This window comes from Equus quagga, chromosome 5 (genome assembly GCF_021613505.1).
Source record: "Equus quagga isolate Etosha38 chromosome 5, UCLA_HA_Equagga_1.0, whole genome shotgun sequence".
NCBI classification, from domain to species: Eukaryota; Metazoa; Chordata; class Mammalia; order Perissodactyla; family Equidae; genus Equus; species Equus quagga.
In genome coordinates this window covers 35,234,225-35,253,209 of record NC_060271.1, presented here as the reverse complement: position 1 = coordinate 35,253,209, position 18,985 = coordinate 35,234,225, and the positions used below count along the sequence as shown (strand labels likewise).

General features: G+C 55.8%; 1 protein-coding gene across 1 annotated transcript in view; it reads left to right on the top strand.

Annotated features, from left to right (window-relative positions):
* The window catches only part of PAX7 (paired box 7), a 96,187-nt gene that overhangs the window by 32,643 nt on the left and 44,559 nt on the right, over window positions 1–18,985 (top strand). The gene's annotated exons all lie outside the window — the stretch shown is intronic.

The following is an 18,985-nucleotide window of genomic DNA, read 5'->3' as shown; positions in this document are numbered from 1 at the left end:
GATTCAGACAGCTTGGTGGTGGGGGCGTCTGGGAGCTTGGCTCCCGTGGCAGGCTTAGTGGGCAGGGGTCCTTTGGGGTCATCGAGAAAGACCCCTGAGCCATTCTACAGCTTCTTCATAGCAGCTGGTTCTAGGATTTAGGACCACTGAGATCAGGCAGTTCTTCCTTCGGTCTGACTTCCTTCCTTCCTGCTGCAGATCAAAAGATGGCAGGACCTCTGCTGCTTGTCCCTGGCTCAGCAGCTGAGTTGAGGAGCTGGTGTGAGTCCTGATGCTGCCCCATCTGGCTCTGTGTGCTGTCGGACAAGCTGCTTTGCCACTCCATGCTTGTTCCCATCTGTAAAATGGGGGAGACTAATAATGCCCACTCTGAGGTCCGGTCAAGCGTAAAGTCTTAGAGAAAGGGAAGGGGTGGGGAGAAGTTTGTTCTGTGGCTGCATCCTTCAGATAGCCTCTGGGGAAGGAGGAAGAGGGACTGTGTGTCCATCAAACCCCGCAGATGGGCCGTGGGGGATGCAGGTGGAAGGACCCAGGTTAGACTGAAGGAAATGTACGCCCATTAGTCTCCGTAAGTCCTGAGGTCCTGGGCCTGAAGGGGAACATTAGCAGGTGGGGTGGGGGTTGCTCTGAGGATGTGATAGGAGCAGAGGGATGGTGTAAATGACCTCCCCAGACCAGTCTTGGGAGCTTCTGCCCGCCCTTCAGCCTTGGCTGGACCCCTGCCCCTGAGCCAGCCCTGCCAGCCCCGGGGGTTGGGGAGAGTCCTCTCTTCACTCTTCTCTTCCCCCAGCCGAGGCCAATGGGATGTGCCCCGTCCCCAGCTCCCATTCTCCCTTCCCTCTGGAAACTCCACGACTCCTCCTCCCTTTAACCATGCTGCCTCCGGAGCTGAATAGGAGATGGGAAAACTCGGAGCAAAACCGGGGAGCCCGAGAGCAGTGGTTCTCGGCCCTGGATGTGCAGGAGGCTCACGGTGCCCGAGCTGCACCCCAGACCATTACATCAGAACGGGGGGTGGGGACAGGAGTTTTTGAAGCTCCCCGGTGGTTCCAATGGGCAGCCCCAGGTTGAGAACCCCTGCCTCAGGGTCAGAGCCGTCCAGCCACACAGATGCCTGAGCCAGCCTCTCCGGGCCTCAGCATCCTACCCATAAAACCTAGGAGATGTCAGACGCTCTCACAGAGCCAGAGGGCAGAGCAGAAAGGAGACCTGCGAGAAAGCTCCTGGTATCCAGTAGGTGCTCAATAAATGCTCATTAAAATAATACTGGCTCCAAGCGCCTGTGGGTGCCAAGTATTTTGCATGTATTTACATAAGCTCTCCTGTGGCCCTGGACGCTTCCGGAGGGGCACGTCTCTCCCAGGAGGAGGGAGCCTTTGTCTGGGTTTTGGGCGCCCACGTGCGTCTAGAGGCCCTAGAGGAGAACCGGGGCTCGTTCTTGTTCAGACACGTCCTAGGTAACTTTCTGCAAACAGTGACTCAGCCGTTGCTGAATCCCTTCCCAGACCAGGCCTGGCTTCCTCAGGTTTCTTCCTGCGACATGTCAGGGCCCACGAGGATGTGGCAAGCACCTGTGTCGGTTTTCCTAGGGGGCCCTTGGGAGTGATCAGGGGCCGAAGGACAGGGGTTTCTCCTCTGCCTCCCCTTCCTCAGACACTTACTTCATCTGAGCATCCATCTGCCTGCTAGGTCCTGGGGCTCAGAGAGGCGAAGTGACCAGCCCAAGGTCACCCAGGATTCAGTCCTCCAGTTCTTGGTCCCCAAAGCCGTATCTCGCTGGCAGCCTGTGGTTCCACATCAGGAAAAAGGAGCAGTGCTTCTGGATCCCCACCCTGGCTGGACACCACTCACTTCCTGGTGCTTGGCTTCATTGTCCCTTGTCCTGTCCCTTCCTCCCAGGTCTGGAGCACCCTCAGACTGGGGGTAGCAGCCGATGGCACTGCTTCTGGGCTTGCAGGGGAGGGCCAGGAAGAATCAAGGGCATCTTTAGAGCCCTGGAGCCTGTGTCCTGAGTCAGCGGCCCTTGGACTTACCTAAAATGGTGGCCATACTGGTAACACCCCCAGGGGTTGTTGGCCTGCCATCGGCCACCCTCCACCCTTTGTTGACACACCCAAGAGTGTCTCTGGGTCTCTGGGACTAGAGAGGGGGCCTGACACCAGTCCTGGTTCTCCCACTGACCTGCTGTGTGACCTCTGGCAAGTCACATCCCCTTTCTGGGCTCAGTTTTCTCATTTGTAAGACAATGAGCTGAGACTAAATTATCTCTCAGATTGCTCCTGGCTTGAACTGACTGACTCTCTTGGCACAGAAAGGAAGGAGGTCCCAAACATTAGAGATTAAGTCCATCAGGAAAGCTGTCCTAAACCGGGAGGCTGGTGCCTGAACCAGATCTAAGATCAACAACCCCCCTCCCCCAGCCTTGGTGTCCTGGTCTGTAAATGGAATGATGATAGTTGCAACATTGTTGCACCCTTAAATGAGCTAATCCTCAGGAGGCCCTTAAAGGTGCCTGGCACAGGTGAGGCACTTCTGGTGAGCTGGAATCCTGGTAATGGTTTCTCTGCCTTCCAGGGCCCTGGGCTCTGGAGTGGAGGGCAGAGCGCCGAACTGCTGCTGCTCTTGCCAGGATTAAATGAGACCATCAGTGCCCGGACCTTGGTGCCTGGCAAATTGCCCCATTATTGCAAAATCCATGGCTGGCTCTCCCTTTTCCAAGCCCCATAATGGGAGCAGTGCTGTAGGAGCTGGGAAGTGAGGCAATGGTGGGGGTGGAGACGGGTGGCTTTTGGTTGCCCTGTTCAGGATGCCGAAGAGCCTCTGTTGCACACACCTTGAGCGCCCAGGCCAGGGAACCCGCTGTGCCCCTCCCCACCCTCTTAGCCCACAGCTGTGGTCACGCAGCCGCACCCACTGCCCAGCCCTGGCCGGGCCTGGTTCTCCAGCAAGTGCCCCCTCACCCTCTTGCTTGCCCTCGGGCCAGGGCTCTCAAACCCTAATTCATGAAACCTGCCAAACCGGAGCCCAGAACGCAGTCCCCTGGGGCATCCGTCTGTCTGTCCGTCCGTCCATCACACATCACTCGCTGGTCTGGCTGCAGGGCCCGGAGGGTGGGTTCCAGCCAGCCTATGGGGGCGGCGGAGTGTGCAGACAACAGCCCAGGCCTGAGCGACACCATCCACCTGGCTCCTGGTCCCATCAGGCACCACTTAGGGGGATGTCCCCTTAAATGCGGAGGGTGCAGGCAGGGCTGGAGATGCCTTCAGAAATGGAAATGGGCCCCATTTGTTTATAATTTACTCCCTGACACTTAACGGGAACCGGGTGGGAGCAATAAAGACTCTGTGCTCACCCAGCTCCCACCTCAAAAGTGCTGGAGCTGGTCCAGTTCTCTGGGGGCAAATGCATCTCAAAGTGGAGCAGACCGCATGCCCCCGCTCCCCCGCCGGCTCTCCTAACCTGTGAAAGGCTCCTCGCTGTCCCGAGACCCGCCGGGCTGCCAGGCTTTCCAGGCTGTGGGGCAGGAAGGCAGGGGGCCTTGATCTCGAGGGGGAAAAGGGCCCAGGACTAGAATATTCTGGGCACAAGATAGGCAAAGAGAGGGGGGCCAGTGATGGAGGAGAAATCCGGTTTTCAATTTTCCTTAAGAGAAAAATGAGTGCATGAGAGACGGAATAATTTTCCAGTGCACAGGCCCTAAGTAAAACCAACTTGAGACATTGTGAGTTATTAAAGGGGAAGAAAGAAAAGAAATTGTAAAATCAGTTTGCCTTTAGCAGAACTGTACAATGCCCTCTTATTTCCAGGGGAATCTAATTAGAGGGCGGGCGGCCAAGCCTGGGAGGGGATGGAAGCTGGAGGTTGGGGCTTCGAGGCCCCCTGGGCTGCGAGGAGGAGGGTTATGAGGGTCAAAGGTGGGCTTTGGGGAGCCTTTCCCCTCCCAGCCTCACGGAAGGCTCGGCTGGCTTGGGTGCGAATCCTGAGTCGGGCTCCGCTTTACGTCTTTGAGTTGGTGGCTGAGCATGAGCATCTGTTTGGCATGATGCTCACCTCCAGCCACCATTCACAAGCTCCCTCACCTTCAGGCTCTCCCTCCACCTTCTCCCCTCTCTCTCACCGCTGACCCTGGGGGACCTAGCCACTGGGTCCCCTAGCCTCCTGGTATTATATGTCTAGCTCCGCCTCTGAGGCTGCCCAGCCATCCTCCTCCCCTCCCACCCATCCCCAACCTTTTGCAGGATACATAAGACGCTTTTCGTAAAAGATAAGCTTTTTTTGTTCAGAAATAACAGAGAGTAAAAGGCCCCGGAATTATAAGCACCTATGCACGCATGTGCACACAGCCAGCAGAACGGTGGTTAACAGCAGATATATGTCCTTCCACGTGTATTTCACAAAGCACAGGATCCAGCGCCTCCCAATGATAGCCATCCGTATCTCAAATGATACATCCCCTCCCACCAAGGGCAGCCCCAGGCCAGAGAGCGCGGGTCCTTCCTACAGCCCCTAGCAGCTCTCTTTGGAGCAAACACAGGATGGCATTGCGGGGAGAAAGGAAGGGGGCAAATGGATGTAGAAAAAGGAGCGTTGGCCTGGGGACGGTCTACATTTTCCCAGGGCTTTTCACTGCCCTCACTTCGTGAAAGGGGGCTGGGGGGCAAAGGAGTCTGTACATGGGTTCGGACTCCTGAGAGACCTGAGCTCAAGTCCTGACACAGCCACATATAGCTGTGTGACCGTGAGTAATCGCTGCCCCTCTCTGAGTCTGATCCTCAGAACCGCATTCATGTCAGTGCCTGCCAGCTGTGAGTGTTGTGGGATGATGCCAGGTGTGCGTGCCAAGCACAGGACCTGGCACCAGGCAAGAGCATCACAAACTCCCATCGTCCGTGTTTTATCTCCGTGGAGAGGACCACTTGTTCTTCCAAACCAGGAAGCCCAATCTCTCACCATCCAGAAGCACGACTTTGCCCTCTGAGAACCGGCGCGTTTTGAGGTTCCACCCCTCCCTGCTAGTTTAATGTAATGAACCTATGGCTGGCCACATTTGGGGAAAATAACATTACTTATTCTATCAAGATTCAGCAAACTGGGCCCAGAGCAATCATTGCCCCAGGGTGCGAGTAGCAGATTTTATTTTTATTGATCAAAAAAATCTTTTTTATCAAAAACGCATCAAACTAGAAAAAGCGTAAGCAGCAGGATCAAATTGGATTTTAACTCCTTTAAAAACTGGCTCCCTCCAGGAACCCGTTTGCAAAGACGTCCGACTCTCTGTGATGAGATGCTCACAGTGCAGGGTGGCTGAGGCAGTCCACGGGCAGGGGCGGCTGTGTTGCACCCATCATTGAGATGCCGTATTTGCATTTGGGCCACCTCTGAATGGACCAAACATCTGGATGCAGATGGGGGATTTCAGTGGAGTACCTGTGTGTTGGTTTACCGAGCATCAGCCCTCTGGGCCCCTTGGAACTGCTCAGCCGGCTGGCTGGGACTCTTGGTGTGGGTCCAGGTGTCTGGGGTTGCATAAATACATCTGTAATGAGATGATTGTGCAAGATGATCCTAACACACTCACCAAGAATCACGTTAGCTTGAAGAGCAGACCTTCATAGGCATCTGTTGGAATATTGCAAGTTATTGCATAGATCTGGGCATAGCAGAGGAGGCCATTCATTCATTCACTCATTCATTCATTCAATGAACTTGTGTTCAGCTCTTCCCATGGGCCAAGCCCTTTTCTGGGCATTGGGAATAAAGCAATGAACAAAACAGAAAAATCCTTGTCCTCCTGGCATGGAAATATTGCCCTTGCAAATAATTCAAGCTGAGAAGCTGGAGGATGGGTTACAGAGGAGCCTGGTGTCAGGTGCGGTCCCTGACTTCAGCCTCTGAAAGGCCGCTATCCTGATACTACGACGGCTCTTTCCCCTTACTAAGACCACTGATGCAATCTGCTTGCTGATCGTGAAGGGAAAGGTGGTGGGAGAAGGGAGGGCAGACTTAGGTAAGAAGCCACGGCAGAGAGTGGAGGTGGAAAGTGAGGCTCCAGAGCCTGGGGCGGATGGGGGAGCGGGCTGGGCTCCAGGCATCCGGGGCTGTGGCCTGTCAAGAATCTGCTGAGCCAGCCACCATGGCAGGTTGCTGGAGCAGGGTTCACAGAGAAGACAGTTCACCTGCCAAGCTTGCACCTGGCTGGGCCCCCCTTGGGCTGAGCCTCTTCATCTCCCGTTGTAAAGAAGAGCCGGGTTTTGGAGCCGTGCGGGCCAGGGCTTGGCACTCTCCTGCAGCCCCTCATTCCATTCTGATAATAGGTGACAAGAGTTGTATGGTTTTCCCTTTCCGTAGCATGGCTTTTGTTTGTTGGATGTTGCTATTTTTCTCTGAATTTCTATAGAACAGTGGTTCTTGGGGGCCCACCACCAGCAGCCGCAGCATTACCTGGGACCTTGTTGGAAAAGCAACTTCTTAGGCTCCACCTACCAAATCAGAAACTCCCGTGTGAGGCCCGGCCATCCGCATTTCCACCATCCTGCAGGGGATGCTGATGCCGTGAAGCTTGAGAACCGCTGGTTTAGAAGATGCTGGGGAGCCAACTTGATTTACTTAAAGTATGTCCGGTGGCTTTGGCGCTGGACCCACCTGGGTTGAAGGGAGCCTTCACCACTTAGCGTCTGAGCAAGTCCCCAGGCCTTTCTGAGCATTTACCCAAGGGTGCTGGCCTGTGGGGTGACCGTGAGGGTTCCATGAAAGGACGTGATGCGTGATGAGTTCCTGGCACATAGTAGAGCCTCGATAAACCATGACCCCCCCCCTTCCGTCTATTACTGCATTATGCGACAGAGATGCAAGTGTTCTCCTGCACGAGTGCTGATCACCTTTGAAAATCAACCTCACCAACTCCAAGAGCAACAGAATCACCGCATCTTAGAACCACAGGACCAGAGGGTGTTAGAGCCAAAGGGGACATTTTAGTCCTGCCTCCTCTTCCTACAGGTGAAGAAACAGGCTCACTGAGGCTGTGTTCCTGGCCCAGGTGACACTGCATTTCAGAGCCATCCCCCTTCTCCCCCACCCTTTCCACCTCTGTCCTGTCCTCTGAGTTATTTTGCACAGAGACTCACGGCGAGGGAGCCCGAAATGAGCCCCTAGCTGCTTTTTGCAAATATCTTTTGCAGGTGGACCTCATGTCTGTTCTGTTCTCTGCTTCGTCAGCCATAGCTACGCGTGGCCAGCACCTGTGGGCTGAGTGATGAATTACTATCTGGGGGTGGGAGCCTGGGCTCGGGGGAGAGGCAGCAGATCCAGGGGGCCCCCTGGCCTTGATGGGTGCAGGTGATGGCCCTCCCACTGGCCGCCAGCCCCCCAGCACCCAGACCTGGCTCCGCTTCAGGACCAAGTTTTCAAGGGCTGGGGCGTCCGCCTGCCATAATACACAACAGTAATTAAGAAATAAGCCGCCTTGCCCAGCTTCACAGTGATCATTTGGCTAAGTAACTACCATGGTCCAGTGCCTCAAAAATCACCATTAGAGTACGCTCCTTATGGCCATAAAATTTCTCGTTTTCTGCCTTTCATCAGCCTCCCCCTGCAATCTTCGCCTTGCTTTATTTATACATTCGTCCTCAAACAATGGCAATAAACTCTTTCCCAGAGTGTTGCAAATCAGAAATTTGTCCACATTTTTCCACCACCTTCCACTGTGGACCTGCTCTGCCTGGGAACAGCCCAGCCAGGCCAGCTGGAGAGGCCGGCTTGCTGTAGATTGATGGGAGCAAGACAGGACGGGGTTGCCGGGGAGAGGGGGTGGGGAGGGGGCAGCGGGAGAATGCAGCATGAAAGGCCTCTGGCTGCCCGGCGATCAGTGGACACACAAGGGGCCCATGACCGGCCGGGGGATGGGAGGAGGGGGAGGATGGGGGGAGGGGAGGCATAAGCCTTCCCCACCCCCTTCCCATAAGAGAGGAGGAGGGCCTGGGGACTAGCCGGGAGCAGGCTGGCCCCAGGCAGAATATGACAGTCTTGAACTTGGTCCTTCCCTGGCCTACAGGAGTCAGATGATCCCAGGATGTCCTGTAGCCCAGACTGCACCCCCGCTTAGAATCTCAGTCTCTTCTGGAGCTCTTCACTAGCCCCTGTGGATCAATTCTTCTTTCATCCAGCAGTGGGCATTCATTAAAAGCCCTACTGTGTGCCAGGAACTAGACGGGGTTCTGGCGTGTGAAGTAATGAGTTAGTTAGATACAGCCCAAGGCCTCTCCTCAGAGTTGTTCTTAGAGACCCAGGAGGACCTGTGAGTTTTAGGGATAGGGAAAATGGGTCCCAGAGAGGGGTTCAGACTTGCCAAACGTCACACAGCAAGTTGGAGGCGGGGTAAGGGATGAACTTAAGGGCTCCAATCTGGGGCCCTCTCGTCTCTCCAACCAGCCCACAGGCTCCCTGAGCTGACATCTGTGCCCATCTTGCTCTCTTTTGTATGTGGGATGCCCCCACAGCATGGCTTGACGAGCATGTGTAGGTCTGCCCCCAGGATCCGAACCACCAAACTTAACCACTATGCCGCTGGGCCGGCTCCCGGCTTGCTTTTCTAACCATCCTGCTTGGCTTTCACATCCGTGCTCCGGGATCAGCCTGCAGCACGGCCCGCTCTGAGGAGCGTGGTCCTCTTTAGAAGGCGCGGGATTCAGAGAATATCCTCTCGTTTCCATTGTGACGGTCGTTACCGCTGTCGCTTTTATCTGTGTGGGCCTCTGGGGCACCCAGTTGGTTCACCTTGATGTATAATATAATGTCGGGTTCTGGAGTTTTCTGGGATGCCTGTTTAAAGAAAGATGGAGGTGAGGATAGATGGGAAGGTGGACGGATAGAAACGACTCCTGAGGGAAAGATAGCAGCTCAGAGTCCTGAGAGAGAACCTGCGACTGTGGGACGCTCCAGTCAGCTGTCCTGGTGTCTGTGGTGACAAGGTCCATGGGTTCTTTGTTCAACTGATGGCTGCAGCTCTTATTAGAGACTGTTCTTAAGAACATTCTAGAATGATAGGAACCACAGAGCTGTTCCCAGTCACCCTGCCCTGAGGTGACACCCAGTATAGTAGAAAAACTATAGTTCCCATTCTCGAGAATCTCGCGGTCTTACTATGAAGGTGCAGTCTATGCTGGGATGTCCCCAGCTTGATGGGGGAGACCCAGTTCCCACATTCAAGAGGTTCAAATAAACCTTGTACGAACTGGGTATACGGCGTGTTTGGTAAGCAGAATGTGTGCATCCTGAGTTAATTGAGGGTCTCCAGCAGGAGTCGATGCCAGGTGCTGGGAGGGTGGCAGATGCCACAGGCGAGTGGTGAGGACCAGGCGGGAGGGTGTGGCTGCCACGCAGACCGTCAAGGACTAGGCGGACTTCAGTCCAGATTTGAAGGGGGGCGGGGGGGGGGGGGCGTCATCCCAGGCCGCAGCATGGCGCCAAAGCTTAGCCTGTGGGGAGAGGCATGTGTGGGCCAGTGCAAGGAGGACCTTGAATGCCAGGCTCATGTGTCACCTTGATAGTTAAGAGAGGGCCTCTGGGCCAGCTGCCTGGGTTTAGCTGTCACTCTGCCATTGAGTTAGGAACCCCTCTGAGCCTCAGTTTCCTCATCTGTAAAGGGGGGCTAATCACAACACAGTTCTTACGGTTGTGGTCGGATTACGTGACTTGCAATAGGAAAGGCTCATAAGATGCTCAGAACACAGCCGCTGTTTGTGTGTCTGTTCCGCTGAGCCCTTATGCCCAGTTCTGCTGCAGGAAACCATGTGATCACAGAGCCCAGTCTTCAGGGCACAGCAAGCCCCAGGCTGAAGCCCTTCCTTGGGGCTGAGCCCGGAGGCAGGGGGCTCGATTGAGGCGGGAGGCAGGGGCTGGGGTCCTGAGACCCGCTTCTGTCCTGCCTCCTTTGACGACTTTCCAACGGGCTGCTGCCTTCCAGGCTCCGGCAGTGAGGATGGGGGAGAGCGGATGGGAGGGGGAGGAAGAGGGTCCGGGCAGGCTTGACTTCTCAGGCGTGTGGTCCTTTCACGACGGCTTTGTGGGGCACTGACGGGTGGCCGGGCTGCCCGCTCCTCGCCACCACGTGGGGCAGCTTCATCTGGCCACTGGGGCCCCAGCTGCTGCTGTTTCTCCTTCGCTGATTCTGAGGCCTCCCCCAAGGCATCCCCCAGCCCAGCTTCCTGAGGGTCTGCCTCCCTCTTTGGCCCCTTGGTGCCTGCCAGCATCTGTACCCCAGCTGTACCACTTACTGGAGACCTGACACCCGCTCCTCTCTGTGGGTAGCATTTGCGTCTGGGATGGCTTCCCCTGGGGGGATAGGATAGGATCTTGGGTCTGTGGTGTGGCTGGGTTTATGCAAAGCTCCTGCCATGGTATGATAATGAAGGGATGACCACGGAGTAGTCATTCATTCAATCATCTGTTCATTCGTTCATTCATTCATTCATTCATGCTTCATGCATTCATTGCCTTTGTGTTTTGTGTCAGGAAAATATGCTTTCCTCTTGGGGATGCAGAGGTAAATTAAGTTCTCATTGTATGCAGGCACCAATAACAATAGCAATGATAATAATAATAGCTAGCATTTATTGAGCACTGACTGTGTACCTGGCACTGTCGTAGACCCGGTCTTGCACTAATTCATTTAATCTTCGTGTGTGGTGACTCTGTGAGGTTGGTGCTATTATCTTCCTCATTTTACAGGCCCAGAGGAGTGAGGTAACCTTCCTGAGCGAGGAGGGGAGCGGGCTGTGACAGCTGCCTCAAGGGCACCACTTGGTACTTCTCGAGGTTTCCCTGCGTGCAGCCACACCAGCAGCCCGAGGAGTAGGCAGATGGCGGTTCTCATTCCCAGTGGGTGGATGGAGCAATGGAGATTCCAAGAGGACAAGTGACATGTTCAAGGTCACATAGCGGGCCGGGGACTGAGCCTGGAGTGCCAGCTCCCCAGACGCCAGGCTGCCATCCGAATGAGAGGAGAGCCTGGGCCTGGGAGTCAGCCGGGCTGCCCCGTCACCCGCAGCTCTCGGAGCTCAGCCTCCGGACACGGGTTCCTGCTCTTCCCCTCCTCCCTTCTCACTCCCGTCACTGTCCCCATTTTAGAAATGAAGAGATTGAAGCTCGGGAGTTAAATAGCACACTGGGCGTCTATCGCTCACGGGAGACAGATCCAGAATTCACACCCGGGTCCGTCTCACCTGCAGCGTCTCTTCCCATCGCCCCCCAGTGCTGCCCTTGGCTGCCTCGCCCATGCTCTGTAGGACAGGACCCAGTTGGCAAACCCCCTTTCAGGAGCTGACACGGCGAGCTCTGCCGACTGCCATCAGCCCAGTGAAGAGTGAAGGAAAACTGGTGGTTGTTTCAAGGTCACCTTAAAGTCACAGGAAGAGCGTAAAGGGGGATCCTGGTGAGCTGGCTGAGCTCCTCTGTAGCGGGCTCGCTCTGTCTCCAAGGAGCCTGCTTCACGCGTCCCCTTCTCCCTTCCCTAACCACAGCTGCGGCCCCCTCCCAGAACTCCACATTTGCCGCGTGTGACAGCAACAGGTCACAGAGGCTGAGCTGGAGGGGCCTCGGGACTTCTTTAGCTTCACCCTCTTGCCTTAAGGGCAGCCGAGCCTTAGTTGTGAACTCTCTGCACCCAGGAAGTCTTCCCTGACTCAGTGGCCTTGGCTCAGAGGGTTCCAGCCCTCACAAACCCTCTCTTCTCTCCCGTACGTGTCTTGTGCTTGGGTCAAGGTTCAGCGCGGAAGGAGCTCTGGATCCGTCATGAGACAACGTGGCTCTGAATTCTGGCCCTGCAACCACACAGTACCAGTTCGAGCAGTACTGCTTCCTTCTTCCTAGACGTGGCCCTTCCTGGCAGGACTGCAGAAAGAGCACCCTCTAGTACCTGAGAACAATACTGTGCTATTCGCACAGAAGGCCCATCAGAAGACACTTCCCAGGGGCCCTGCATTTTGTAATGCAGATTATCTACTTAGGGTTCAGAGTGAAAAAACAAAAAAGACAGCCCGATGGGGTGAGACCCAGACTTCCTGGAGAAGAAAAATTTTGTCTGATTTAGTCTGTGAACAAGTGAGAATTCCACCCTGGCTTTCTGGAGACATGCTCCTCCCCTCCCTCCCCTGCTTGAGTTGGGAGAGTGAGGTGGGGCCTGTCGACTCTTCTCAGTCGCTGAGAAACAGCATGGGATTTGGGATCAGACAGGACCTGTGTGGCTCCCCACCTCGCCAGGCCCCCTGACCCCCAGGGAGGCCCCTCCGACAGCAGGACTGAATCAAGTGTGGACATTTCGCTGAGCCCCAGCCCCATCTCAGACCAGATGGAGGAGGGTGCCCTCGGGAAGTCTTCCTGGAGGTGGGGTCCCAAGCCCAGTCAGAAGGGAGGACGATTAATGGAAGCTCACGTTTGCTGAGCACTCACTTGTCTCTGGCACTGTTCTGTGTGCCTTCATATGCTCCCTTGCTCACTCAGTCGTTCAACAAATACTGAGGTGTCCACTTTGTGCCAAGCACTGGAGATTCAGCAGTGGACAAAAAAGATGAAGACACCCCCCCTCATGGAGCTCTGGAGATGGCCAGGACCATGCAGGGGTTCAATCAAATAGGGTATTTAGCACATCTGATCGTGATATGTGCTGTGGGGAAATGCAAAGCAAAGAAGGTGATGGTGGGGGTCCCTAATATTCTCCATATTTTGCACACATGGAATCCACAGGATCCAGGCATCCAGGTGCCCCGCTCTCCTGGGCCTGGCCGGGCGCAAACTGCAGGAGTTCGCCAGGCCAAGAGGGGTTGGGTAGGGTGCTCCAGGCAGAGGGCACAGCCTGTGCAAAGGCCTGCAGTTGCCGGGGCAGGAGGCAGGTGCTGGAGTCCAGGGAGAGACGGAGGGGACAGGCTGGGGCAGGGACAGGGCTGGGTGTGGGGTGGGATCGCAGCTAACAGACTCTGAGTCTCCCAGCCTTGGACCTGGGCTGGTTGCCTGTGAGGCATGAAGGGAGAAGACGGAGCAGTAAGGACCATTGCCGGGGCTGTAACCTGGGCCCTTGGGTGGTGGTGTGGAGACGGGCACCCAAGAGAAGTTTGGGCAGAGGAGGTGGACGGTGGGGGGGGGGGGGGGTCGCTTGCGGGAAGGTTTAACTTGGGGTCTGAGCTGCCTCGCCACCGGATCCCCCATCAACCAGTCCAGCCCGTGCCGTGCGCTGCACTCCGGCAGACATCACAGGGCCGCACGCACCACGCACTGGTTCCGGCTGAGCAGTTCGCAGGAGGGGCTGGGCAGGCGCCCGCACGGCCGGCTCGCCGGCCCCCAGCTGAGCTGTAAATGGCTTTTCCATTTTCCCAGCCCTGCGCCAGCCCTGCTTGGTATTCAGGGGCCCGGCCCACACTCTCCGGCTCTCGGCTCTGCCCGAATTACTTGATTAAAACGCATATCAGCTATTATGTGATTCGTTTCTCTGCCGCAGCTCCGAGCCGGCCTGTGTTAAACTGCAGGGAGGGTGCTGGGGAGAGGGGCACAGGAGCAGGGGTGGGAGGGCGTCTTTGACTGGGGGGAGTAGCCGAGAGAAGGACCCCAAACCTCAAGGCCACTGCTGGCTTCCCCTGGTCTAGGATGACAAGGATTTGAAATGGGCCAACGCCCTCCTGCCTTCTGAGAGGAGGGTAGGTCTAGAAATTGTGACCATCTCATTTCAAAGCTTTTCCTCTGGCAAAAGGGAAAGAAGGGAAAGTTTAGTGTCGGGGGGTGGGGGGAGGAGAGGAAGCCACCTTGGTTTTCACAGTCAGAAATGGAATTCTCCATCACCCGGGGGCTGTAGCAAACTGGCTCTCACGGGGCTGGGCATCCAGACTCCTGGGTTTTCTCCCCAGCCTCTCTGCCCTGGGACTCTACTGAATATCTGTAAAATGGAGCTAATGCTGCCTACTTGGCCCTCCAGGGTTATTGGGAGAGACTGTGTTGGGACAATGAAAGGGTTTGTAAACTGTAGTGCTGTGGACAGGTAGAGGGTGATCACTATTGCAGAGTTCAAAAAGAACTTTGTAGTCATTCTGCCAAGCCCTATGCATCTAAGAAGCCTTTTACTGAGCACCTGCTGTGTGCCAGGCACAGTTCCTGCTGCATTCAAGGGTCTCGTGGTCCAATGGGAATGAGAGACCCGTAAACAGGCAAGTTTGGTGTCTCCTGATAAGCTTTGAGAGCCCTGAAGGTGGGCACTGAACCCAGCCTGGAGGGGCCCAGGAAGCCTTGCTGGGGGAGGCTGCCCATGAGCTGGGTTCTGCTGGATGTGTAGGAGTGCACCCAGTAAAAGGGGTGAGGCGTTCCAAGTGGAGGAAGCTCACATTCAAAGTCATGCAGAGTGAGACATGTAAGGAAGCTGAGGGCTGGATGGGGGGCCTCAGGGAGGGGCTGGGTAAGTCTGGACACGTGGCGGGGCAATGGTGGCGGGGCCTCGCTGGTGTAGATGAGGTTTCCCGAGTCAGCAGTGTCAGAGGAGGGAGCAGGGGCTGGGGAAGAGACCCTGAGAGCCGCCCATGGCGACTGTCTACCTGCCTCCATCAGCCTGGCCTGGGCTGGACTCTGCCCTGAGCAGACCTCGTTCCTGCCCACCCTAAAGCTTTGACGAACCAGACAGCTCCCGTCACCCTCCTGTCCCTCATTCTGTCCCCAGGCTGCTCTGCGGCTCTTTCAAGTCACATAGCTGTCTTGTGTTTTACGCCTGTCCTGGCCCCAGTTCACCTGGAAGCAGTGTTTCCTCCATCGGACTGGGAAGTTCCCAGGACATGGGTGATACCTCCTCCATCAGATTGGGAGCTTCCTAAGACAGAAGCTGTTTTTCCCCCATAAGATGGGGAGGGCCCCAAGGTAGAGGTTGTGTTTCTTCCTTTTTCGTTTGAGACTCCCCACCTCCCTCTGCAGAGACAGGATCCAGGAACCAGAGAGAGGGCCCCTTGCCTATCCCTCTCTCTCTCGGGGGCTGTCTCCAGCCCAGCCCACTCTGTCCCACCCCCTTGGGACCAGTGCATCTCACAGCTGCTTGAGAGCGGGGCTCGGGGGGAGGAGCTGTGGCTGGCCGGGAGGCTGCTCCCCCGCCCGCCCACAGCCAGCCTGTGATAACGAATGCGCGCCCATGTCCTCCTCCCCACACGTCCTCCTCCTGCCAGCTGTCCAGGCGTCACCGTCACCGAGAGGCGACAAGCTTTCGGTGCACAGAGGTCTCAGCCCCAGCCAGATGGGCCTCCCTGTGGCCCAGTCCACCTCATCCTGTGGATTTACTGAATTCTGAGGCTAATGGGTTCCTGGGGAGGGGGCGTCACTGGGGAAACTGAGGCAAGGGCGAGGGGGCGGCATCAGGCTCGTTGTGAGAGGGTCCCCTCACTCACGCGGCTTTGTCTGCACCCTGCCCTCTCCCCTTTTCTGTCATCGTCATCGCCCTTCATGTGCCCTTTACCCCTGTAGTCTTCATTCCATTCTCAAAGCAGTCCAGGGAGCCACACTGGGATGTATTACTTTCATTTTTACAGCTGAGTAAACCAAGGTACAGAGAGAGGAAGTGATTTGTCCAAGGCCATACAGCGAGGGAGAGACCAAGCCCAGAATCCAGATGTCGGGCCACCCAGACCCAGACTCTTGACTGGAACAGAACTGCCCCAGAAGGCCCCCTAACTCCCTCTCAATCTGTCCTTCCTCCCCCTCCCTCTCCAGGAATAAGCACGAGCTTCCTGGCTGTGTGGCTCCCATCAAGTTACTGAACCTCTCTGAGCCTTGTTTTCCCTGTTGGTAAAAGAACCAATAGTCCCAGCTTCGCAGACGTGCCGTGCGGCTGGCACAGACCTGGGGTGGGGTCTCTTCCCCTGGGCTGGGCCGGGGAGGAAGCAGGGGCTCTTACTCAGGACCTGAAGTCACAGACTATACTCCTCTTCTCTTGAGATCTCTCTGGATCTCCGGCTAGTGGGACAGAGCCTTGCTCTCCCCACTTAGCATCCAAAGGGTTGTTATGGCAACTGCCGACATCCTGGAGGATCATTCCAGCATCTTTCAAACAACAGAGACCTGTGGGCCCTGTTTGCCTTCCCGGGTCTGGGTCTTAGTCTGGGCGTCTCCGGGCCCAGGGAGTTCCCAGACCTGCACTGACTAAGGGGTGGGAGGGACAAGGAGACCCAGCACCCCACGATGAGTCCAGGAGCTGCAAGTAATTTGGAGGACAAGGGCATCGGGCGCCTGCGGGCCTGAGTGGGCCCTGAGGCTGGGTCAGGTCCAGGAGCAGAAGCAGCCTGAATTTTATAGCAAAGCCGCTTGTTAGCTAAATGCATTCAAGATTTTGGTTACAGCCCGACAGCCTGTCCTATTATTTCTTCAATATTTTACTTTATACAAAAGCACCTTAAAAAATGGAATTCACGGAAATGAGTGCTCTTGTAAACGGAAAATGAGTACCACGTCCTATTAATAGAGGAGAACCCTAAGAACAAATACCATTAAAACAATGTCGTGAAATTCCACCTGGAGACTTTCGCATGCAGAAAGCTCGGAGCTTGAGGCCTGCCCTCCTCTTGTTAAAAAGAGAACACAGCGGGGTTGAAGCTGCGCTGTCCTGTGGGGCAGCCGCCTGCCACGTGCAGCTAGGGAAGTTCAAATTAAAATGAAATACAGGGGAAACAGCCGTTCAGTCGCACTGGGCACATTTCGAGTGCGCAGTACCAGGTGTGGTTGACGCCAGCATGTTGAGCGCGCAGATCTACAACACGTCCATCATCGCGGAAAATGCTGTTACACGGCGCTGCTCTAGGACTGGCCTGAGGTTTAATCAGACTGGGTTCCTCCCGGAACAGGGCAGTGTCTCCTCCGTCTGACTAGGGCTCTCCGTCTCCTCCCCCATCTGACCTCCCGGCTCTGAGCACAGCCTCTGCCCGTAGATTTCGCCTCCAACGGCCCTTATTTTCATCTCCCTCACCTCCTGTCTGAGCTCCAGGGTCCCCACTGGCGCACGGAGCCTCGGGCCCCATTCCCCGTCTGCGGTCTGGCCTCCCTTCCCGCCGGCCAGTCCCTGCTTCCTCCTTCTGAGGCCCCACAGGCTCAGTCTCCTGGCCACTGTCAGAAAATTGAAGTTATGCAGAGAGTTTCAGGAAATGAGTCCCTGAGATTAGTTGTATTTGGCTCTGAGCCGCAGACGTGCTGGGGAAAGCGCCCCAGGATGCCCGCTGTGCCCGTCGTGGCCTCCTCTCTGTGACGGGCAGCTGGGCAGTCGGGAAAGGCAGAGGAGGGGCTGGATCCAACCGCAGGTCTCTGCCTTTAAGGACGAAGCAGGCGACGAGGAAGGGAGGTCTCCCTTGCCCTTGGTTCCCTTGTCATGCAGTGTCACAATCGGAGACAGCCTGGCAGTGGCCAATAAAAGGTAGAGATGACTGACGAATGGCCAAGAGAGCAGGATGGAGGGAAGGGGACCCAGGCCACAGGGGCACTTCCCAAGGCTGGATGACCTCCCAGTATTCCAGTCCAGCCACCTGGCGCCCGGCTGATGATGCAGCCTCATGATAACGTTACCCAGCATGGCCTTTTTCACATGCTCTTCCACCTGCCTGAAACGCCCTTCCCTTCACCTCCACTTGAGATCTAAAAGGCTGTATTAGGTGGGGTTTTTTTTGGTGGGAGGGAGGTTGTCCTCTGTGGGACTGGCCCAGACACATTCATGTAACCCACATTTGAAGCAATTGAGTAAGAACAGGAGTGAGGCCAGGAGAGCAGGATCCGAGCCAGTGTAGACACTCCCTGAGAAACCTTGGGCATTTCACGTTGCTTCTCTGTGACTCAGTTTCTCCCATCTGTAGTGTGAGCACATGATCCTGAGGCTCTTCCACCTTGCCTGAGCGCTCTGAGCACAGCATCCTTAGCCCGTGTGTGGCACAGACCAGATGCTCTGTCAGTGCTCTGGGGGATGAACGGATGACAAAAAACATAAGTGCTTCCAGGAAGATGGAGATGAAGTGGGGGTGGGGGAGAGAAACAAAAGCAAAGGGAGAAGGGAAAAGGGAGGAGTGGGGAGGGGAGGAGGAAGATGGTTTCTGACTGCTTGCTTCTCCTTTTCCCTCTCCCTTCGTTTCCTCTTCTCACTGGCCTCCTCCTCCATGCTCCCCACACTTTCCCCCGGGGCCACTGAAGATGCAGCTTCAGAGCCGTGGCTAGGGAACTCCTTGCTAGCATCCCCTCTGCTGGGTCAGAGATGGGCAAGAGGCCACGGGGTTGATGGGGATGGGGAGCCAGTTTAGTCCCCAGGGTGTCTTCAGCCCTGACTGCCAAGAAGCTTGATCAGACCCTTCCTGCAACCTCCCTGGCCTGGAACAGGAGCAGATTCCTAGCCTGATAACCCTATCCAGGGCTGGGATGTGAGCTGGCTCCAGAATCGTGGGCTCTCTCTGCACAGGAAGCAAAGGCCTTCACCCACCCATTAGTGGGGATGATGGGGTGGGGGCCATGGCCACCACCAAGGTCATCAGGTGAGGTCTCCTTTTCCAGCCCAGAAGGTCACTCAGGAACATCCCAGGAAGGGCCTATGTATGGAAGTCACATAGTCCAAATCCTCATGTTACAAATAGGGAAACTGAGGCCCGAAGTGGGAAGGTAGCCTTCCTAGGGCACAGTTCACGGTGTTCAGGGGCAGAGCCATCCTGGAGTCTAAGCTCTCTGACTGCCAGCCTGGGCTCACGCCTTTGCCCCCTCCCTCCCTTTCTTCCTGCCTTCCTCTTTTCTTAGTTTTTGCAATATTCTTCCCAAAATGCAATAGCATCTTTGTCTAAATGGTCATCATTTAAAAAATACTAAATTATAAAGGAGTGTAAAGAAGAAAACAGAAGTTCTGTCACTCTGCAGGGTACCATTTATTAACCTTTTGGGTACAGTGTTCTGTAATGCGTGTCATGTGTGCCTTTTCCAAAAGTGGGGTCGATCTTTGCACGCTGGTTTGTACCTT